At 41.5% G+C, this 19,799-nt stretch overlaps 1 protein-coding gene across 1 annotated transcript in view; it reads left to right on the forward strand.

Moving 5' to 3' along the window:
- The first annotated feature begins 4,978 nt into the window (after window positions 1-4,978).
- LOC118370107 (zinc finger protein 385B-like) overlaps window positions 4,979-19,799 on the forward strand; it is a 143,431-nt gene continuing 128,610 nt past the window's right edge. The window contains exon 1 of the mRNA XM_035754907.2: window positions 4,979-5,143. The gene's annotated coding sequence lies outside the window, so the exon portion shown is untranslated. The remainder of the gene's footprint in view (window positions 5,144-19,799) is intronic.

Genomic DNA, 19,799 nt, shown 5'->3' on the forward strand with positions numbered 1-19,799 from the left:
GAGATTCCCAAAGATTGGAAAGCAGCTGCGGTCATCCCCCTTTTCAAAGGGGGGGACACTCTTGACCCAAACTGCAACAGACCTATATCTATCCTACCATGCCTTTCTAAGGTCTTCGAAAGCCAAGTCAACAAACAGATTACTGACCATTTCGAATCTCACCATACCTTCTCTGCTATGCAATCTGGTTTCAGAGTCATGGGTGCACCTCAGCCACGCTCAAGATCCTAAACGATATCTTAACCGCCATCAATAAGAAACATTACTGTGCAGCCGTATTCATTGATCTGGCCAAGGCTTTCGACTCTGTCAATCACAACATTCTTATTGGCAGACTCGACAGCCTTGGTTTCTCAAATGATTGCCTCGCCTGGTTCACCAACTACTTCTCTGATAGAGTTCAGTGTGTCACATCGGAGGGTCTGCTGTCCGGACCTCTGGCAGTCTCTATGGGGGTGCCACAGGGTTCAATTATTGGACCGACTCTCTTCTCTGTATACATCAATGAGGTCGCTCTTGCTGATGGTGAGTCTCTGATCCACCTCTACGCAGACAACACAATTCTGTATACTTCTGGCCCTTCTTTGGACACTGTGTTAACAACCCTCCAGGCAAGCTTCAATGCCATACAACTCTCCTTCCGTGGCCTCCAATTGCTCTTAAATACTAAATGCATGCTCTTCAACCGATCGCTACCTGCACCTGCCCGCCTGTCCAACATCACTACTCTGGACGGCTCTGACTTAGAATACGTGGACAACTACAAATACTTAGGTGTCTAGTTAGACTGTAAACTCTCCTTCCAGACCCATATCAAACATCTCCAATCCAAAGTTAAATCTAGAATTGGCTTCCTATTTCGCAACAAAGCATCCTTCACTCATGCTGCCAAACATACCCTTGTAAAACTGACCATCCTACCAATCCTCGACTTTGACGATGTCATTTACAAAATAGCCTCCAACACCCTACTCAACAAATTGGATGCAGTCTATCACAGTGCAATCCGTTTTGTCACCAAAGCCCCATATACTACCCACCATTGCGACCTGTGCGCTCTCGTTGGCTGGCCCTCGCTTCATACTCGTCGCCAAACCCACTGGCTCCATGTCATCTACAAGACCCTGCTAGGTAAAGTCCCCCTTATCTCAGCTCGCTGGTCACCATAGCATCTCCCAGCTATAGCACACGCTCCAGCAGGTATATCTCTCTAGTCACCCCCAAAACCAATTCTTTCTTTGGCCGCCTCTCCTTCTAGTTCTCTGCTGCCAATGACTGGAACGGACTACAAAAATCTCTGAAACTGGAAACACTTATCTCCCTCACTGGCTTTAAGCACCAACTGTCAGAACAGCTCACAAATTACTGCACCTGTACATAGCCCACCTATAATTTAGCCCAAACAACTACCTCTTTCCCTACTGTATATAATTAATTTATTTATTTTGCTCCTTTGCACCCCATTATTTTTATTTCTACTTTGCACATTCTTCCACTGCAAATCTACCATTCCAGTGTTTTACTTGCTATATTGTATTTACTTTGCCACCATGGCCTTTTTTTGCCTTTATCTCCCTTATCTCACCTCATTTGCTCACATTGTATATAGACTTGTTTATACTGTATTATTGACTGTATGTTTGTTTTACTCCATGTGTAACTCTGTGTCGTTGTATGTGTCGAACTGCTTTGCTTTATCTTGGACAGGTCACAATTGCAAATGAGAACTTGTTCTCAACTTGCATACCTGGTTAAATAAAGGTGAAATAAATAAAAATAAATAAATAAATAAAATACACGGCTGTGTCTATAACCGAAGAGAATTCTCTTGGGAGGTAATACGGTCGGCGTTTAATTGTGAGGTATTCTAGGTCACGTGAACAAAATCACACCATGTGTAGTTAATCATGAAACATACACCCCCGCCCTTCTTCTTCCCAGAGAGATATTTATTCCTGTCTAAGCGATGGACTGAGAAGCCACCTGGCTGTATGGACTCAGACAGTACTGTATATCCCGAGAGAGCCATGTTTCCGAAAAAACAGAGTAAGTTACAATCCCTGATGTCTCTCTGGAAGGAAATCCTCAGCCTGAGCTCGTCAACATTACTATCCAGAGACTGAACATTAGCGAGTAATATACTCGGAAGCGGGTATGGTAGTTTCGCTGGTGTGTGCGCCTCCTGAGTCGAACTCCGGTGCACTCCAAGAAGTCCACTCCGAATACCTCCTCTCCGCCGGTGTTCTTTGGGATCGGCTTCTGGAATCATTTACATTTCCCTGGGGGATACGAACAAAGGATCCGATTCGGGAAAGTCGTAATGCTTGTGAGTTACCGCCACTCTGATATCCAAAAGTTATTCTCAGCTGAATGCAATAACACAAAATAATTCTGAGAAAGTAATGTAAGAAGTAACACATAAACAAAAATACTGCAAAGTATTGAAACAGCCGAATACACCGATTTGAAGTGGTGTCCACATACTTTTATATATTCAGTTGAAATTGTAAGTTTACATATACCATAGCCAAATACATTTAAACTCAGTTTTTAACAATTCCTGACATTTAATCTTAGTAAAAATTGCCTGTCTTAGATCAGTTAGGATCACCACTTTATTTTAAGAATGTGAAATTTCAGAATAATAGTAGATAGAATTATTTATTTCAGCTTTTCAGAATGCTTTTAATTTCAGCTATTTCGTTCATCACATTCCCATTGGGTCAGAAGTTTACATACACTCAATTAGTATTTGGTAGCATTGCCTTTAAATTGTTTAACTTGGGTCAAACGTTTCAGGTAGCCTTCCACAAGCTTCCCACAATAAGTTGGGTGAATTTTGGCACATTCTTCCTGACAGAGCTAGTGTAACTGAGTCAGGTTTGTAGGCCTCCTTGCTCACACACGCTTTTTCAGTTCTGCCCACAAATTGTCTATGGGATTGAGGTCAGGGCTTTGTGATGGCCACTCCAATACCTTGACTTTGTGGTCCTTAAGCCATTGTGCCACAATTTTGGACGTATGCTTGGGGTCATTGTCCATTTGGAAGACCCATTTGTGACCAAGCTTTAACTTCCTGACTGATGTCTTGAGATGTTGCTTCAATATATCCACGTACTTTTCTATCCTCATGATGCCATCTATTTTGTGAAGTGCACTAGTCCCTCCTACAGAAAAGCACCCCCACAACATGATGCTGCCACCCCCGTGCTTCACAGTTGGCATGGTGTTTTTCGGGTTGCAAGGTTCCCCCTTTTCCTCCAATCATAACGATGGTCATTATGGCCAAACAGTTATATTTTGTTTCATCAGACCAGAGGACATTTCTCCAAAAGTACGACCTTTGTCCCCATGTGCAGTTGCAAACTGTAGTCTGGCATTTTATTGCGTTTTTTGAGCAGTGGCTTCTTCCTTGCTGAGCGACCTTTCAGGTTATGCCGATGTAGGACTCGTTTTACTGTGGATATAGATACTTTTGTACCTGTCTCCTCCAGCACTTCACAAGGTCCTTTGCAGCTGTTCTGGGATTGATTTGCACTTTTCGCACCAAAGTACGTTCATCTCTAGGAGACAGAACATGTCTCCTTGCTGAGCAGTGTGACGGCTGCGTGGTCCCATGGTGTTTATACTTGCGTACTATTGTTTGTACAGGGCCTCTGTGGCTCAGTTGGTAGAGCATGGCGCTTGTAACGCCAGGGTAGTGGGTTCGATTCCCGGGACCACCCATACATAGAATGTATGCACACATGACTGTAAGTTTTGGATAAAAGTCAGCTAAATGGCATATATTTATATATTTAATACCCTGTGATTGTTGAGGACGGCGCCCCACATCAAAATATTTTTCCATCAGCACAGGTTTCATAAATTCACAAATAGTGGTTAAATATTCACCTACTTTTAAAAAATCTTCCTCTGGTATGTCATCCAAAGAGGCCCAGCTACAACATGTTGTGTCGTTTTGTTAGATAAAATCCTTCTTTATATCCCAAAAAGTATGTTTAGTTCGTGCCATCTATTTGAGTAATCCACTTGTTCAACATGCAAAGAAAGGAATCCAAAAAGCTACCGCTAAACTTTGTTAAAACAAGTCAAAATACATTTCTATGTAATCCTCAGGTATCCTAAAATGTAATTAAATTATACTATTTCATATGGAAAGAAGTATGTTCAATAGAAAAACGATATTAGCAGCTGCGCGTCATCTTCGTTGCGCGTGGATAGACTGATTTCCAAAGCTGTATCCCAGTACTAAAACTCATAATTCTTCTTTGGGAAGAAACCAGCCTGAAACATTGAACAAAGACTACTGACATCCAGTGGAACCCATAGGAATTGCATACTAGGAGCGAGATAAACATTTTTCCCTATACGTTCTAATGGAAGAGCATGGGCTCTCAAAAAAAATTTCTGGTTGGTTTTCTCCTCCCATATCTACTGTGTTATAGTCTCCTACATTATTTTTAAAAATTCTACAAACTTCAGAGTGTTTTCTTTACAATGGTACCAATTATATGCATATCCTGGCTTCAGGGCCTGAGCAACAGGCAGTTTACTTTGGGCACGTCAGTCAGGCAGAAATAGAGAAAAATAGACCCTAGCCTGAGGAAGTTTTTAAAGCTCTTATTTCTCCACTTTCACAGGACATATTCTATTCAATAATTTTGAATGGTGTAAAATGTTTTTGAATAAGACAAAGGACATGTCACATGTATCAGTTTGTAGCATATTGTTGATTTATGTATTATTTATTTTATTTAGCCATCATAATTAATATCTTATCATATAGGCTATATCTCATATGCGGGTTTGGATGAGGCTGGGATACCTTGTTAGCGTCCCAACTATCTGACCATCAGATGCATAATCTCTAACATGTTATCACATCAAGATCACTTATTTTGTCATTAAACCGCACATAAGTGCACGGCGCAGTCAAGGAGAAAAAGTAGGACAACCGTCTGGTAAGGTAGTACAGTAGCCCCCTGAATGCTGCGGGTGAGCATGCGTAGAAAGATTGCAACCCAACATGAATCACATCACCCCAACATTTGGAGCGAACAACAACGCAACGTTATCATCAGTGTTTGACTCGGCATTCCACTGGCATCTGTTGGAAAATTTGCCTATCACTTGTCCACAGGTAAGAATATATAACGTTTATTTAAATAGCTTGACAAATGCAGTGCGCAAGTTTTGTTCTTACTTCTACCCTGGCTGTTGATCGGAAAGAGTAACTTTAATGTCAAAGAGAAATGTCAAGCAGCGTTTTTAATGTATGTTGTGGCTGTTTTGTTCACGAGCGAATAATCTGTCAGTGCACAAAAAAATAATATGATAATGTGTCTGACCTGATACACGGTTCAAATGTATCCGGTCTATTTCAGGACATATTTTACCTGGTCATACATTAAGACAGTCTACAGTAGTGCATTTTGTTCCACCCCAGAATTGGGATCTTGGTTATAGTTGACAGCATGATGATATATGTTCTGGTATTTCTGGCTTTGTGTACCTTTGGCGTCATAAAATCCAAAAGCTATCCGTTTGTTTTGTGTAAGAGCTCAATTATGAAAAAATGTGTTTTGCGACACTCAAACTTTTCTCTCAATGGGGGGATTCAGATACTGTAGATTTCAGCCACGTTTTGATTTTAATCCTCTCTGGTCCATCTCAGTCTGGTCTATCTATATAGTATAAATATGTATCCAGATACCTTTCATTAAAAGCTTTCCTGCTGTGCTCGGACACTTGGACCAACCTACGTTATCAGGAGTGCTGTTCTCTTTGTATTTTGTAATTGACAACAAGTGTGTGTCTAATTTAGCACTCACCAGTCCATTGAGAGCGAGAGAGAGTGTAAAACGTAACACCTTTTTAAACAGATTACAGTTGTCCTCACATAAGAAAGAAATAAAATGTTCTACTTTGGTGAAGGTTCCAAGTTCACATTATTCCACTGTTAGCTGGTTATGTGTTGCTATTTCTTGGTATCAAACAAGTAACACATGGAAAAATGACTAATTTAACATATCTCAAGCACTGTGTCAGAAGCATTCAGATCATTGAAGAATACTAAAATAATGCAGCTCATGGTGTTTGGTATAGAGGGCACTTTATGACCTCCCAAGAGGTGTTTGCAAATGTGTGAATATGGAGCAAGATTCATATTTGTATTACCAGGTAAGGATCTGTTTTGTATATATGTTATGTAGATCATTAGTAGGTTTATAATGCTGCCAGAGCGCATGTCAGCGGCTCTCCCTTACTTTTTTAAATTTGAGAATACATGAAGCTGGTAAAACTATTTACTTAAAAATGATAGAATGACAAACTAAATAAATATGTATAGCAGCCTAGAGGTAGGCCTAGCTACAGGGTGGTTTCTTCCTTGTCTTCTCTGTGGTGGTGGAGGGAATGATGAAGAACTATAGGCTATTTGTGTGAACTGCGGAGGCCCATCACGTTTGACCACTTTGGCCAATCAGAACGTTGATAAAAAGCTGCTGTTTTTGGTGCGTTCCGACATGTGGGCATTTCTGCATCTGCAGTAACCCCCCCTTTATACTTCAACTGGTTAATATTTAATTTAGGACAGGTGGGAGGAGAGGGTGTTCCAGTACAGTAAGTGGTGTTAATGCACAATAATGTTGGATGCCAGCCACCGATAATCCCCAGACTCTGTCGTAACCGGCCGCGACCGGGAGGTCTGTGAAGCGACGCACAATTGGCCTAGCGCCGTCCAGGTTAGGGAGGGGTTGGCCGGTAGGGATATCCTTGTCTCATCACGCACCAGCAACTCCAGTGGCGTGCCGGGCGCAGTGCGTGCTAACCAAGGTTGCCAGGTGCACGGTGTTTCCTCGGAAACACTGGTGCGGCTGGCTTCCGGGTTGGATGCGCGCTGTGTTAAGAAGCAGTGCGGCTTAGTTGGGTGGTGTATCGGAGGACGCATGACTTTCAACCTTCGTCTCTCCCGTGCCCGTACGGGAGTTGTAGCGATGAGACAAGATAGTAGCTACTAAAACACTTGGATACCATGAAATTGGGGAGAAAACTGGGTAAAAAAAATTAATAAATAAAAGAAGGGGCGGAGGCGAATACGGTAGCTCGCTTGCTGTACACTGGTAGACAGTGTCCTTCACCCCTGCGTGTCAGGCACTGTTTTCCCACAGTTCTGTTAACAACAGCGAGGGCAGGTGCTCGGCACGCGGGAGCGAAGGACACTGTGCTAGCTTAGCCAGCTAGTCCTAAGGAGGACTCTAGTACACAGCAGCTGGGAGGTGAGCAAGCTAACAAGCATACTGTGTCACTAACTATCAAGCTAGCTATTATACGGTGTTGCCCAAGCCTCGTGTGCTAGAGGGAGACGGTGATGACCTGTAGACAGTGTACCCCCACCTGTCGCAGACAGTTTTCTCTGGTACACAGCAGGCGGGAGCGACAGTGTGCTAGCTAGCTAACTAGAAAGCTAGCACACTGTGTCGCTAACTAGTATACGGTGTCACCCTAGGCTCCTGTCTGCTGTGCTAGTGGGAGGCAGGGAAGAGAGTGTCCTTCGTCCCCACCTATCGGGCACTGACTGAGGGCAGGTGGGAGGGAAGGACACTGTTGAAAATGTGAATGCATTTAGGTTATAGAACAACAAGTTTTTACCTCATCAGCTCGGGGATTCGATCCAGCAACCTTTCGGCTCCTGGCCCAACGCTCTAACCACTAGGCTACCTGCTGCTCCAAGATTGGTTCCCATACCAGGAGTCGAATCCGGGCCGCCAGGGTAAAAACCACGAATCCTAACCGCTAGACCATATGGGAAATGCATGAATACACCACACCAAAAGCTTGATTTTTATGGGTGTTTTAAAACGATTTTCCTGCAATTCTATGTCGTAAAGATTTATGTTTACTACTTGGCCAATTGATTTGATAGGTGGGAAATGTTCTTGTTACTTATGCTCATGCCAGTCACATTAGCTCAACAGTCCCGAGGGTGAAACACCAATCTGTAGAGATCCTTAAGAGGATTTATTAACCTCTAAAGGATCATTGCCACCTAAAGCGCAACTCTAAATTGTGCCTAGATTCCTAAGTCATATTGGCCTTTCTCATGCATTTCAAAGATGGGGAACAAAAAAATAATGCATGTTTTTGTCTTTGTATTATCTTTTACCAGATATGTGTCATTCTCCTACATTCATTTCACATTTCCACATTTCCACAAACTTCAAAGTGTTTCCTTTCAAATGGTATCAATCATATGCATATCATTGCTTCAGGTCCTGAGCTACAGGCAGTTATATTTGGGTATGTCATTTTAGGTGACATTTTAGAAAAGGGGTCCAATCCTCAAGAGGTCCTTTAAACAGTAACAGCAGCATAGGCGATGAGTCAAAATAGTTAGTGCAAAAAGGGTAAATGCAGATAGTTAACTATTTAGCAGTTTCCATTCCAAGTGGTGATGCTGCACGTCAAGATGCTCTCAATGGTGCAGCTGTAGAATGTTTTGAGGATCTGAGGGCCCATGCCAAATCTTTTCAGCATCCTGATGGGGAAGAGGTGTTGTCATGCCCTCTTCAGGACTGTGTTGGTGTGTGTGAACTAGGGCTGGGTGATATGGCCAAAATATCATCTCTCTTTCTAAATTTAGTTTATAAATAGTGAGTGACCCTAGGGTGGCAACACATACATTCTAAGTTATTTCAATGTGTCTTTTTCCATTCTGATGGTTTTATACTGTTCAGTTCAACTTCAACTGAAAATCATTTTTAGCATTTTCAGCAACTTCTGCATTTCGGGCACTCATTTCAGATCATTTCCACACTGCCACGTAAGGGCTGCACGATATGGCCAAACAATCTAAGCTGTATTTCTAACCAAATGTTGCAATTGTGATGTTAATTGCGATTTAGAGCAACACACTTGGGTAACCTGTTGAAATAACGGAAATAGAATGATCATTCAAATTCTATAGTTAGAATATAATAGTGGGCATTTTCAATAGTGTTTGACATGACAACGAATGAAAATGAAGAGTAGGAACCAAAGTGTTGATAAGTGTTTCCTTGTGGACTCTATAATCTTTGGATACATTTCATGTTCTCTTAGCTACAAGATGTAGCTGACATATTCTTGCTTCGCATATTCCTCTTTGATTTAGAAGATACTGTTGCAAAAACATGCTGATTTAGGTCTACACCATCACTGGTATTATCAGGCTGTATAGCTAATTGGGTTCGCTCTGACTCAGTACAAGTATTAGCTAGCTAGCAATTAGCATTAGCAATTAGTATGGACTATTAGCGGATAACAAGATTCTATTCAGCAAGTTGGGCATCAATCTAGCTGTTTCCAGATGTAAGAAGTCACAAACTAATAGTGTAATTACAGAATGCTAGTGGATTTACAATTGAAGTCAGTTTACATATACCTTAACCAAATACATATAAACTCAGTTTTCACAATTCCTGACATTTTAATGCTAGTAAAAATTCCCGGTCTTAGGATCACCACTTTATTTTAAGAATGTGAAATAATAATAGTAGAGAGAATCATTTATTTTAACTTTTATTTCTTTCATCACATTCCCATTGGGTCAGATGTTTACATACACTCAATTAGTATTTGGTAGCATTGCCTTTAAATTGTTTAACTTGGGTCAAACGTTTTGGGTAGCCTTTCACAAGCTTCCCTCGATAAGTTGGGCCCATTCCTCCTGACAGAGCTGGTGTAACCCTTCTCCACTGACAGAATTTTTTGGCATTTTCCAAGCTGTTTAAAGACAGTCAATTTATTGTATGTAAACTTCTAACCCACTGGAATTGTGATACACGGTATTATAAGTGAAATAATCTGTCTGTAAACAATTGTTGGAAAAATTACTTGTCATGCACAAATTAATGTCCTAACCGACTTGCCAAAACTATAGTTTGTTAACAAGACATTTGTGGAGTTATGACTCCAACCTAAGTGTATGTAAACTTCCGATTTCAACTGTCGTTAAAAGTGAAGAGTTTGTTATGTGGTGATTTTACGTGGGCACACAATCCATAAATGCAATTGGTTCGGATGTTGTAGATCAGTGTTTCCCAAACCTTTTTATAGTCCGGGACCCCTTCAAACATTCAACCTCCAGCTGCGTACCCCCCTAGCACCAGGGTCAGCATACTTTCAAATATATATTTTTCCATCATTGTAAGCCTGCCACAAACACACTATACAATAAATGTATTTAACATAAGGATGAGTGTGAGTTTCTCACTTCCCACGCCCCGGATTGTGACAAAGAGCTCTTATAAGACCACGGCACAAATACGAATACGAATATACATATTATCAATCATTTTGCTCTCTTATTTAGCAATGTTTCCTATAAAACCTTACTTGTTCATCAACAATTGTGAATAACTCACCACAGGTTAATGAGAAGGATGTGCTTGAAAGGATGCACATAACTCTGCAATGTTGTATTGGAGAGAGTCTGTCTTAAATCATTTTCCACTCGCAGTCTATGCCTGTATTTAGTTTTCATGCTAGTGTGAAACGGCCCTTTTTCAGGACCTTGTCTTTCAAAGATAATTAGTAAAAATTTAAATAACTTCACAGATCTTCATTGTAAAGGGTTTTAACAATGTTTCCAATGCTTGTTCAATGAACCATAAACAATTAATGAACATGCACCTGTGGAACGGTCATTAAGATACTAACAGCTTACAGACGGTAGGCAATTAAGGTCACAGTTAGGAAACTTAGGACGCCAAAGAGGCCTTTCTACTGACACTGAAAAACACCAAAATAAAGATCACCAGGGTCCCTGCACATCTGCGTGAACATGCCTTAGGCATGCTGCAAGGAGGCATGAGGACTGCAGATGTGGCCAGGGCAATAAATTGCAATGTTCATACTGTGAGACACCTAAGACAGCGCAACAAGGAGACAGGATGGACAGCTGATTGTCCTCGCAGTGGCAAACCACGTTTTACAACAACTGCACAGGATCGGTAAAAAAATAAACGCAGTTGACAGTGAGATGATTTTTCCTTTTTTGCTGAGTTTAGGCACGTGGTTGCAAAAAGCATGTGTCATTAACTTCTTTGGGATAGTGGTCAGCATTTTCACTTTTGGATGAATAGCGTGCCCAGAGTGAACTGCCTCCTACTCAGTCCTGGATGCTAATATATGCATATTATTATTGGATAGAAAACACTGACGTTTCTAAAACTGTTTGAATGATGTCTGTGAGTATAACAGAACTCATATATGGCAGGCAAAAATCTGAGAAGAACTCCAAACAGGAAGTGGGAAATCTGAGGTTTCTAGTTTTTGAACTCAACCCATATCCCCCTGTGAATTCAATAGGGGCTATGTTGCACTTCCTAAGACTTCCACTAGATGTCAACCGTCTTTAGAACGTTGTTTCAGGCTTCTCATGTGAAGGGGGGCCGGATGGGAGCTGTTTGACTAAGGGGTCTGCCAGCAGCCTCGTTCTCAGTCACGTGCATTTCGCATGAGGTATCTCTCGTTCCATTGCTTTTCTACAGTCAATAGAATTCTCCGGTTGGAACATTATTGAACATTTATGATAACATCCTAAAGATTGATTCTATACTTAGTTTGACAAGTTTCTTCGACCTGTAATAACTTTTTGAACTATTCGTCCGACTAGATCTGAACGCGCTTTTAAAACAAACATTTTATTGTGGAACTGCGATTCCTGGGAGTGCATTCTGATGAAGATCATCAAAGGTAAGTGAATATTTATAATGCTATTTTTGACTAATGTTGACTGCGCAACATGACATATTTATTTTCGCTGGTTTCGGCTCTGACCGTTCTCAGATGATACTTTTTCTGTAAAGTCTTTTTGAAATCTGACACACTTCTCCTTAAAGCAACCGCTGTATCTAAAGTTCCATGCATAACACTTGAATTTTCATCAACATTTATAATGAGTATTTCTGTGAATTCATGTGGCTCTCTGCAATATCACCCCATGTGTTCTGGAACTACTGAACATAACACGCCAATGTAAAATAAGATTTTTGGATATAAATATGAACTTTACCTAACAAAACATACATGTATTGTGTAACATGATGTCCTATGAGTGTCATCTGATGAAGATCATCAAAGGTTAGTGATTTCATTTTATCTCTTTGTGCTTTTTGTGACTCCTCTCTTTGGCTGGAAAATGGCTGGGTTTTTCTGAGTTGGTGGTGACCTAACATAATCATTTGTGGCGCTTTTGCTGTAAAGCATTTTTTAAATCGGACACTGTGGCTGGATTAACGAGAATTGTATATTTGAGAAATTTGCATATAATTCACTGGCTTGTATGCGAAGCAGTAATTGTTTCAAAACATCTCCTGCCATGTCACTGATGTGTCGTGAAACAGTGTTGTTTGATGAAGGAATTGTCTGTATAGTTCCCCCCCCCCCCCATCATTGTGCCAGCCATATCTGTGGCAGTAGGAATAATTAAGTCCTCCACAATACTTACTTACTGACTCTATTGTCCCCATGGGGAAATGTTGTTGCAGTGTCATGTACACATTTTAAAGTGGCATTTAAATACAAAACAAAATTGACAATACAACTTTCATAAGTTACATACCAATACATTTAAAAAATGTGTCTTTTTTTTAAAAGACTGGCATGCTGGCCTTACGGAGTCGATAGGAACATTAGCCCAAGCTATTTAGGATGGATTTCACGCCTGGCACAAATGATTGTCTAGTTCTGTTTTTCCTGCTGAGGGATCCCCTATACCTGCACCCAGAGGGGAGTAGTTCAAAGTCCAGGTACAGGGGGTCTAAAACTATTTTTGTGAGCCTTACGGAGGGTCCTGACCTTAAAGATCTCATCCAGTCCTGACTGTTTGACTTCAAATACCTTGCTTGTTGTGGTAATAATCCTTCTCAACATATTTCTCTGGCTAACAGTGGCATTGCCAAACCAACAAACAATACAAAAAGTTAAAATACTCTCATTAAAAGATTTGTAAAACAGAGGCAATATAGTACAGTCTACATTAAAATATCCCAGCTTTTTGAGAAAGTACAGTCTCTATTGGCTCTTTTTGTAGATCAGGTCTGTACATTTACTCCACTGAAGCTTATTGTCCAAAAGGACACCCAGATAATTGTATTCCTCTACAATTTCTATATTCTGACCTCTGACAGATGTTGCAGAGGTAGGTGTTGTACGCTTCCTGAAGTCTCTGCACATCTCTTTGGTCTTGTTGGTATTGAGGACCAAGTGTGATTCCTAACACCACTCTACAAAGTCATGCAACAGGCTGATCAAGGCAGTTGTCATCAGCGAACTTAACGAGGAACTAGTACAACTGTTACTGTACAGGAGTGGGGACAAAACACATCTCTGAGGAGAGCCTGTGTTGGTATTGCGTATATCTGACACGCGGGGACCTATTTTGAGCATTGGCTCAGGAAGTCCAACAGCCACAAAACCAGCCCCCCCATCTAAGGAGACGTCCCGAATGACATTCTGGCACAGAGACTAAGGCTGGATTGTGTTGAAGGCAGAAGAAAAGTCAACAAACAGAACCCTGACATGGGATTTGGCCCCCTCTAAATGTCTATCGACCATGTTAAGGAGGGTAAGAATGGCATCATCAACTCTGCTAGGCTGATAGGCAAACTGAAATGGGTCGAGAAGCTTCTGGGTGACACTGAGTATGACTTTTTGCAATTTTCTCAAGGCATTCCATTACTAAGGATGTCAAGGCGACAAGGCGGTAGTACAGAGGGATTAGATGCTTTAGGAAATGGTATAATTATTGTTTTTCCACAATACTGGCACGTGTTGCTGGTCGAGTGAGGATTGGAAAATGTCTGTTAAACACCAGCCAATTGTTCAGCACAGTGCTTTACCACACGTCCACTTATTTTGTCTGGGCCTGGGCTTTTGTATACGTTAAATCCCCTGAACAACATTAAAACATCAGACTGTTAAACAACAACTCTCTCAAACATTTGTAATGATGCTTCCATTTTTTTTTTGTTTTTTTTTTGTTATACCTCCGACACAAAGTTGTCCGATTCAAATCTTGAGAAGAAAACATTCAGTTCATTAGCCATGTTCTGGCCCTCATATCCCCCAAGGTCAGCACTGTTTTTTTTCCCCCTGCCTATGTGGGGGGTACTAGCCATGGATTTAATCCCTTGCCAGGCCACCCTTGGGTTTCTTGAGAGGGTCCTCTCCACCCTTTGCTTATATGCCTCCTTGTCCACCAGTATCTGTCTTTTGATCTCACATTGTATATCTCTAAAAGCCTGTCTATCACCCACAGCATGAACTGCCTTCTTCCTAGCAAGTAGCGATTTTAGATATTTTGATACCCAAGGGTTATTGTTAGGGAATACTTTACAGGTTTTAGTAGACACAACTGACTCAACACAAGTTTACGTAGTCTGAAATAACATCTGTGAGTTCATTAAGATCAGAGCTGCTGTGCTCAAATACCTCCCACAGTGTACAGTCAAAACACCCCTGGAGACAAGTGATACTGTTGTCATTCCAGATCTGGACAGTTCTAACAGTGGGTTTCTCCCTCTCCAGGAGCCGACAATAGATTGGCCTGAGGTAGACCACATTGTGGTCTGATGTCCCCAGGGGAGGTCTGGTGGTGGCAGAGAACGCATTTGGTATTGTCCCATAGCACAAATCAAGAGTCCTATTTTTGCTAGTGTGACATTTCACATACTGGTGCTATGTGCGCAGGACTTTGCAAGGTATAGTTTTTTAAAATCCCCTAAAATAAATTTGGGAGCGTCGGTGGAGATGGATTCGAGTTTATGTGACAGATTATAAATGATCTCTGATGCCTTTTTTTATATTAGCTTTCGGTTGAATGTGCACAACGGTAACAAACAATTGGGGGAACTCACAGGGCAGATGGTAAGGTCGCAGTGATACAGAAAACAATAGTATGGGTCTTGCCTGTCCTAGCCACTCGGGGGGCTCACCATCTAACGCTCCTAGCCCCTTCTTATTAATGGCATCTGTTGCTTTTATACATGTCTTGCTACTCAAGTTGTCTTAATTCTCGCTCAGAAAGCATCTGTGGCTTATTTTTCAAATTGGCATGTTTTTTTTTTTGTTTCTAAATTTCTTCACGCGTGAAGGTTTCATCGGGTTGTAAGAGTACTTTTGCACGTATAACACACTGTGGCTGAGGAAAGGCACTACTCCCAATATAAGTGAACCCCCACATGTGGAATTACTAATGCTTGCATTGGATGTGCTCGTGGAAGCAGAACAACTTGTTTCGTCGACACGTGCAGGTGTAGAACTGCTGGTAGAAGCAGTACTACCACCAGTAGACCTGATATGTGTCTCTATGGATGCGGGCATTACTACTTCTTTTTTTTTTTACCATTTTATGTATTTTTGAGCAAAAAGAATGAGCAGCAGCTACGTTTGGCTACATACGGACCGTTAGTGGAATTCCCGTGAGAGAGTAACGGTTAATGTGATTTGATTATTTATTTGACTAGGCTACCTGTATTTGACACGGTGTTGTTATTTCGCTGACCACTATATGGTTACATTTTATTTTTTTGGCAGTGAAACAAGGCTACTCGGGCAAGAATAAAACCTCACAAATGTATAGCACCGTTGGACGGCAGTGTGCGCACCCATGGGGGACACGTACCCCAGTTTGAGAATACCTGTTGTAGATTACAGCATGCCCTTGTTTTGCTGTAGGTAAGCACACTGTTCAAAGAAATAGGATATTAGCTGCGTATCCCAACTCCCTAGGTGACTTGGCTATGTTTTTAGAAATGACTGGGAATCTGTTCAAAACAGTCCATGTATTTCAAATTGGAAATCGGAGGTGGATACTTTGAAAACAGGGTTATGTTAAGTTGGCACCAAACAGTAAAAACTGTGAAATTGAGAGGTATCTCTAATTGTCAAATAAGAAGTGCTTGTTTTCATTTTCTGAAACATTTTGCTACAGTATGCTCTTGTGAACATGACCCAGGCCTCCTGGTAGATACAGGGAGAACTCGGATGCTGCAGGGGCCCCTATACTCGGCCTCCAGGGTTCTCTATATGGGCCTGCGCATGATTGAGAAGATGGTGTGGGAAGATTCATACTGTTTGTGAATGTGCCATTTAGGCAAATCCCACTCACATGAGAAAAGTGCAATCCAGGTGAGCTGTGCTGACTCTAGCCCTGAGGTCAACCTCCATCCCCCCTATCCATTCCCACTTCCCCCTTTCCCTCTCTCTCCCAGGTGTGCACTGCCTACTAGATAAGAAAGCGTCAGGTGCACCATGGGAAAATAAGTCATAAATCAGCAGAATAGGCCTGGGAAAAATTATAGATGCAGGGCTATGCACGTGAAATGCAGAAAGACAAAAACCACTTTGAATGCGAACTATGAACTTGACTTGATACTTTCGTGTTGATATGTTAGAATGGACCCGGACGATGTTGGGCCAATTGTGTTCCGCCCAATGGGACTCCAATCACGGCCCGATTTGATACAGCCTGGATTCAAACCAGGGATTGTAGTGACACCTCTTGCACTAAGATGCAGTGCCTTAGACCGCTGCGTCACTCGGCAGCGACCCCCGTAATGGGTTGCTCTATGATCGCTGTGAGATCCTATACCAGCTTTTGTTTACTGTAGTGGTTCTCATTGACTGGTATGAGACTGGACTGTTGTGCCTTTTTACTGTGAGGGTGGGGTTCATTAGACACTAGACAGAGAAACTGACAGACAGCCAGGGACCACCTGGACCTGTAAGAAACGCTCATTTACATGTTCTGTTGATTGCCCTCATGAACACAACACTGAAGTAGAGTGTTTTTGCACAGTAGTGGGGATAAGTCCTTCAACAAGCTAGAATTGGGAATTACCGTACTATTTGAATGAGCATTTGAGTTGAAGTATCCTGAAGGCTACAATATAGAAATCAACAATTGTAATGTTAATAGGTAAAATGTATGCAATATTGGAATGCTTTCATAACCTTACAATTTACATTTAGCAGGCGCTCTTATCCAGAGCGACTTAGTTAGTGCATTCATCTTAAGTTAGCTAGGTGAGACAACTACAAATCACAGTCGTAGTAAGTCTTTTTTTTCTCTCAGTGAAGGAGTTATCAGCAAAGTCAGTGCTATTACGAAAAGACAAGTGCAGTAAAAAAACAAACATTTATGGGGGTAACAATGAGATGTCTTATTTAAGATACTCTTTGAATAGGTAGGGTTTCAGAAGATGGGCAGTGACTGCTGTCCTAGTGTCAGGGGGAAGCTTGTTCCACCATTTGGGGTGCCAGGACAGAGAAGACCTTTTAATTAGGCTGGGATGGCCAAGAGACCAGACGTGGCAGAAAGGAGTGCTCCCGTTGCGGTGTGGGGTTTGAGCGTAGCCTGAAGGTAGAGGGGGGCAGTTCCCATTGCTGCTCCGTAGGCAACCCTCATGGTGTTGTGGTGGATTCAAGCTTCGAATGGAAGCCAGTGGAATGTGCAGAGTAGTGAGGTGACCTGGGAGAACTTGGAAAGGTTGAACACCAAGTGTTCTGGATAAGTTGCAGGGTTTTGATGGCGCAAGCGGGGAGCCCAGCCAACAGAGAGTTGCAGTAGTCCAGACGGGATATGACAAGTGCCTGGATTAGGACCTGTGCCGCTTCCTGTATGAAGAAAGGTTGTACTCTACGGATTAAACTCTATAGTATGTACCGATCTTTGAGTTTTCCACATTATGTTGCTCTAACATTAGTAAAAAGGTGTTGAGATTTATTTCGAGTCCAAATCTAGACCCCACTCAGCATAAATCAGAGAAATGAGATCCAAAGTTACAGACTACATTGTTATCATGTGGATCCCCCGACCCCCATGTACTTTACCATTGCCTTTGCATTGTGGGGCCCTGTGTTCACCATGAAATGTACATGTTTATACGACACTCGACGGAGCCCGCCATAGAGGTTGCTGGGTAGTGAACTGCACATAAATAAATTGGCTCCATGTCTCGGGTGTCTCGGCGGACCTAAACAAATGGTCGCTGTGGAGATGAACTAGGATATTGGGAAGGTCAGATGGTTCCAGCAATTAGCTGCAAGGATACGGAGAGTGAAGGAGTCTAGGTCTACGTCCCAACTGGCACCCTATTCCATATGTAGTGCATTACTTTTGATCAGGCTCTTGTCAAAAGTAGAGCAGTATGTAGTAGAGGTCGACCGATTATGATTTTTCAACACCAATACCGATTATTGGAGGACCCCAAAAAAAAAGCAGATACCGATTAATTGGCCGATTTTTAAACTGTGTGTGTGTGTGTGTGAGGATATATATACACATTTTTGTAATAATGACAATTGCAACAATACTGAATGAACAATGAACACTTTTATTTGAACTTAATACATATGGGTGTTCTTAAGGTGATTCCACAGGTTAGTGGTATTTTCTGATTTAGCCGTTGCTGACAACATGCTTACATCTTTATTACAAATAAGACACCTTGCTTTCCCCGGTGCCGATTCCATGTAATAGTCCCACACTGGTGCTCTGCTTTTCTCTGCCATCTGTAAAACACACACACAGCTCTGAAGTGACAATGATACTGAAGAGTCTGCTTAGGAGACAAATTCTCTCAATTGTTTGAATAAAAATGTAGTTTAAGTTACCTGTGATGAATGTTGAAACCAAAACTGTAATTTCTACGTGCAGGAAATCCTATTTTATTTTAATAATGGACATGGTAAGAATTGACTACCAAAGTGCGAGTTATAATTCCCATGACACCTAGCAAAATCTGAAAAGCGGTTCCTTCATTCATCTATTCCATAGGATATCTTTTTAGATTCACTTAAAATAAGGTCTGTGTTCCGTGTAGGCTTACACCACCTTGCCAATTTTATAACTGTGTAGATATCCATAGGACAAAGTAACTCTGATCAATATTGGCTAAATATAAGTGAATATCACAGACCTTATTTGAAGTAGATCAAGACCTTCTCTATGGAAGACATGAACGGTAAAATAACGAAGGAACCCCTTTCAAGTTCAGCCGCAAGTTATTACAGGAATTATAACGCGTCGACTATTTCTCTCTAAACCATATACGTTTGACTATTACGAGCCTCCTGCTGCCTACCACCCCTCAGTCAGACTGCTCTATCAAATATCAAATCATAGACTTAACTATAATAAACACACAGAAATACGAGCCTTAGGTCAAATCCGGAAACTATCACCTCAAACAAAACGTTTATTCCGTTCTGTATTTTATCTAACGGGTGGCAACCATGAGTCTAAATATTCTGGCAAATTAGTTCGCAAAAAGCCAGGCGGCCCAAACTGTTGCATATACCCTGACTCTGCGTGCAATGAACGCAAGAGAAGTGACACAATTTCACCTGGTTAATATTGCCTGCTATCCTGGATTTCTTTTAGCTAAATATACAGGTTTAAAAATATATATCTGTGTATTGATTTTAAGAAAGGCATTGATGTTTATGGTTAAGTACACATTGGAGCAACGACAGTCTTTGATTGATTTGTTTTTTATAAGATAACTTTAATGCTAGCTAGCAACGTACCTTGACTTACTGCATTCGCGTAACAGGCAGGCTCCTCATGAGGCAGGTGGTTAGAGAGTTGGACTAGTTAACTGTAAGGTAGCAAGATTTGATCCCCCGAGCTGACTTGGTAAAAAAACTGTCGTTCTGCCTCGTTCCTAGGCCGTCATTGAAAATAAGAGTGTGTTCTTAACTGACTTGCCTAGTTAAATAAAGATTAAATAAAGGTGTAAATAAAAAAA

This window comes from Oncorhynchus keta, chromosome 37, assembly GCF_023373465.1.
Source record: "Oncorhynchus keta strain PuntledgeMale-10-30-2019 chromosome 37, Oket_V2, whole genome shotgun sequence".
NCBI lineage: Eukaryota > Metazoa > Chordata > Actinopteri > Salmoniformes > Salmonidae > Oncorhynchus > Oncorhynchus keta.